Source organism: Mizuhopecten yessoensis, unplaced genomic scaffold (assembly GCF_002113885.1).
Source record: "Mizuhopecten yessoensis strain PY_sf001 unplaced genomic scaffold, ASM211388v2 scaffold715845, whole genome shotgun sequence".
Lineage (NCBI taxonomy): Eukaryota > Metazoa > Mollusca > Bivalvia > Pectinida > Pectinidae > Mizuhopecten > Mizuhopecten yessoensis.
The window spans coordinates 21,573-26,627 of record NW_018479820.1 but is presented as its reverse complement, the minus strand read 5'-3'; the positions used below and the strand labels follow the sequence as shown (position 1 = coordinate 26,627).

The following is a 5,055-nucleotide window of genomic DNA, read 5'->3' as shown; positions in this document are numbered from 1 at the left end:
TTCAAGGACCTACCACTATTCCTTTTATCATTTAGATACACAGACTGTTGGAATTTCCAGCATGATAATGTGGTACAGTTAGAATTACGCCCAAGTATCCACCTAGGTTCAGTTCGTTCTGCGTGCGGCTTGCGTGCGGTTAGCGGTAGTCAAGCGTCTAGAAAGCGATCGTTCACCGTTCGAGCACCGTTCGTATGTTTCGTCTGTTTCGTTCGTATCAGCTAAATCGTTCCGTTCGGTCATTTCGACCGTCCCTATCGTCCAATTATTTCATTGGGTCTATCGTCTACTCCGTCTTTTTGGGTTAGGATGCGCACGCAGTTTATCAATTCACTTAGGCCAATGGTAGAACTGCAGAAGATCTCACGCTTATCTCCAGAATTACGAACTTCAATTATCAGATACAGTGACAAAGGCCTACGCTATTAGAAAGATTATTCATTATCAAGCACATGCGCGCGCTGAATTGCGTATTTACGGTATTTATAGGAACTCTTCAATGCGGGAAACCACGTTGTTGTCCGTAAACATAAAAACAAAATGGAAAAAAGGAAGAGAACAGATTATATTGGGCGAATTTAACTGGATTTCGGATTACGAAGTTGTTTTCGGAGCAAGAAATGGTCAACAATTAAAGCCTGCTGTTCCAAAGGCTGGATGACAAAGTCGCAAAAGAAATGAAGTGTGGCTAATTACCGCCTGACTACTCGTAAGCTCCCCGAAGTGTTCACAAAATTCGCATTGTAAATTTTCCATTTATACAATACCCTTTTCACACGTTTATCAAATTAACATGTCGTTGATTTAGTTTGTGTAAAGTCTCGAGTAAGTTTGTACACGTGTTACACTTTGAGAATTTGAGAACTGTACTGTCTCTGTTCAATAGTTGCTTAGGTTTAAAAGCTTTATCATAATCAATGCACTATTCACACTTCCAGTACTACGACGTATTTGACCTTTGTCATACCAGAATTAATTGTCTCAAGCTTTTATATAATTCTCAATTGTTTGAAAATGAAGATCAAAGGAACAGAGTACTTTTGAATAAATATATATTTCTACACTTAGTGTAAGTGTAAGAGGGGAACATACAGCCTTCAGTATATACTAGAAGGATCATGGTGATGCTGTAAATCAGATATTACAATTCCCTGTCAGACTTGGATCATAAATGTTTACCAAAACATGTCATTACATGTACATCATACATGTAAATTTTGGTGTATAACCATAAATTTTATATTATAAATATTGATAAGATACAATTGCATGCAAAACATTTAGCACACAGGATAATCCTGAAGGGGGCCATCTTGACCCCTCAAAAATGAAATTGACCCTTCCATGTTCAAATTTAATCTTACATAGAATAACCCTCTTAATTTTGATTAGTCTTATTTTTTACATTATTATTTAAAGGAATTAATGGAAAAAACTATAAGCATCACTTTCGGATAATATTAATGTTTCAATTAGTGATGAGATGAAGTCATGAGTCAATGGCAAGATCAAAATGATCTTTTTATATTTGAGATAAAGATTTAATTGAAATTGTCAAGAAAAGTTAAACTTGCTTCTATATTTGATATGATTTTTATGAATTTCACGGTCAATATGAATGCCTGTATCATGCAAACTTATCCTCAACCATGCCATTTTTACACAATATTATTTTTGTATTTTCAGTTCCTATCTCAACTTAAATTGTTACCAGTCTGCCATCATAATTGGGGCCACATTACAGCAACAGATTCACCAGACGTGAAGGAAATCAAAGAGGAAGCAGTCATAATCTCTCTAAGACAGTCAGTTGTCAGAGGACATTTACAGCACAAATAAGGATCCATGGAATCTCATCCCAGAGTGTGTCAAACTAGTCAAAATTGAACTACATCTCCTAAATTCCTGCAAATAGAAAACTCTTCTATGGACACTAAGCTGTGATAGTTACTCAGCAAAATATGTTCAATGTTATATAACTAACATGTACATGTTACCTTGCTGAACACCAGAATAATATTGATTATAATTTGTCGTTTTAGTGGCTTAGTGAGTTTGGATAGGAATATCTGTATCAACGAGCAGTATTTAAAATTATATACCTGGTAACTGGATAGTTTAAAGCGCAGTATATACCCTCAGAAAACCCTTTCCAGATGAAATTCACTAGATTTTCATCTAACCTCTGTCATCCATCTGTCTGGCGTCAACGTTATACTTTAAACAACTTCTTCTGAATAACCAAAAGGCCCAGGATGTTGATATTTTGGTGGTAAAATGTTGAGATGAATGACCTTGACTTATATTCAAGTTGCAATAAACAGGAGGCCTAGGGTGGTGTTTTTAAGCAGTTAACATGCTAGAACTGAATGAGGGGATGTGAAATTGAATGCCATTGACTAGCCTTCAAGGTCACAGGTAAAATGTGTAAAATCCGTTAACATAAATGACTATTTCTGAATATCGGGGAAATCTTTGGTGATGATAGTTAGCCAATAACATGCTGGGATAAAGGGTTCTAAAATATATTCGAATGCTCTTGAATGACATTGACTCAATTTTAGAGTATATGTTAAATTGTTAATTTCAGGGTCATATACTATTATGTTTAAATTTGTTAAAACATTTAATTGACTTCTGAATAATAAAAGGGGCTGGCTGAAGTTCATGACATTTTGTGATGTAGGTTTAAGGTTTAAATCAATTTGATGTGTTAGAAGTGACTAAATGGTTATAACAACCAGCTTAGTTCAGATAAAAAAAATGTTCAAGTCTTCCAACAAAGATTCACAAAGATAAAAAAAGGTGTAGTAAAATAAGATCTGCCAAAAAGACTTCAAACATGCATAGTCTGATTGAACAGCTTAAAGACTTTCTTGTACTCTTTTTGATAAACATGTATTTTTTCCAACAGCTTGAAAAATTCAAAATAAAATTCCAGATGAGCTATCAAGGCCCCTGGGCCTCTTGTTTGTGAATAAAGTGAATAGATCTCTAGGCAAATTATGCATTTAATCAGTAGGTAGACTAATTGAGTTATACACATTCATGTTTTGATATTTCAGATTTTTTTTTACTATTCCTTAAGTATATATATATCTTTAGTCAAATTGTTATCGAATATTTTGGCTCAAATTTCCTTACAAATGTGTAATCTTTCTATTTTTTTTCATACCATAAGGATATTGCATATTTTTCTTTGAGTTGTTACTGACTCTAAGCCATAACTTCATTTTTTTTATGGTAAAGGAAACCTACATTAGATACTATTCAATTATAGCCTTTGGTTGTGGTCGACACCTGGATTTACCGACTTGAGAAAAGATATATTAACCGAGGACGCAGTGCGTTCGATTGGAGACACGTCATAATTCTATTTTTAGAAACACTCAGTCCTTCAACAAAAATCACACGCTCCAAGTCAATATTCTTTAATTATAGCCTTTGGCTGAGGTCGATACCTGGATTTATCGACCCGAGAAAAGATATATTAACAGAGGACGCAGTCCGAGGTCTATATATCTTTGCTCGGGTCGATAAATCCAGGTATCGACCGAAGTCAAAGGCTACAATTGTTTTATTATTTTATAATGTTAGCAATCTGGAAAAAAAATCACCACAAAAAACTACGGAAGCGGGACGATGCGTTTCTTTGGAGTCGCGTCATAATTCTATTTTTAGAAATACCCAGTCCTTCAACAAAAATCACGGGCTCCAAGTCAATATTGGTTTTTATCGGTGGACACCTGATGCATTCCTGGCCAATCAGTTGTCGGGAATAATATGTAAAAATAATAACGGTTTTTAGCGGTGGACACGTGATGCACTTCTGGTCAATCACTTGTCGGGAATAAAATGAAAAAAAAAGGATAAAAACTGATATCACCTGTATACTAATATCATTATTACTAAAAATGTACTGAAAATCTGTTTGAAATATATGGTGATTTCGTATTTTGAGTAATTCCATAATGATGTTTAGTTGTTATGTACATGTATTACTTTAGTGCCATATTTAGCCAAACTCTTGTAATTTATGTTGTGCTTGTTTTGACCAATAAAATATTGAATTATCCTACAAAATTATGTCAATTGTCTATTCAAATAAAGAGGTTCCACATTGTTTATCATGTTTATCTAACTGCAGTTAGTTATTGATGAGCTGATAAGAGTTTTAAAAGTTAATGAGCTGATAATAGTTTTTCTATTTAAAAGTTCAAAATTAATAAACTATCTCTATTGAGATAAAGAAGCAAAATATGTTAAGGAGTTGTGAAAATTCTGTGTACCATATGTTTTTATGAAACACATTGATTCACACTATTAAGCCGACATTAGCAAGTTTCATTATCTTGTTGAGTGCCGGCAATTCCTTCGGTAACTTTTACTATAACACATGATATCTCTTTCAAAAGTATTGGTCAAATCATTCTTGGATTGAAACTTGACTGCTTATTTTGGTATTCTTCTTATTACAATAACAATAATAAGATGTGTGTGTGTGTGTTATTAATTAGAACTGTATCAGATCAATTGATTTTTTTTCAAATGTTGATCTGATTATTTTGCTAGCAAACCATCCCTTTATAGGTAAAGGGGTAAATAATAATAACTTATAAAATATCCCGATGATCTCAAAGAATTATGACATGTAAGCCTTTTGAGCAATATTGCCAAGGCTGGTATTACTTAAAAATTATAATTATAGAAATGAAGTAATTGCTTTAAAAGAATATTTTCTCAGAATATCTGGAAAGATTATGCATATCTATGAGATCATGGTTGTTCTTAGACAATCAGTCCTTATGATAATTTTTTTTTTTTTTTTTTTTACAGTTTATACATGTATATTTGATTGTCTGAGCCTCGGTGCGATTATTTGGTTGTCTTACTAACGGTTTGACAACTAAAAAATCACCTATTTTGTTGGAGATTTCTGTGTCTCACCCTCGAGGTAGGGAAATATTCTCTATTATTAACATGTAATCAACACATCAGATTTGTTTTAAAGTCCATGGACAAGAAAAATTTCATAAAAGCTGAAGGCCAGACAAG

General features: G+C 33.4%; 1 long non-coding RNA gene across 1 annotated transcript; it reads left to right on the top strand.

Annotated features, from left to right (window-relative positions):
• The first annotated feature begins 550 nt into the window (after window positions 1–550).
• On the top strand, window positions 551–1,824 carry LOC110441299. The gene is made up of 2 exons (XR_002461853.1): window positions 551–709; window positions 1,687–1,824. It is a non-coding gene; the product is annotated as an uncharacterized LOC110441299 (long non-coding RNA).
• The last annotated feature ends 3,231 nt before the right edge of the window (window positions 1,825–5,055 follow it).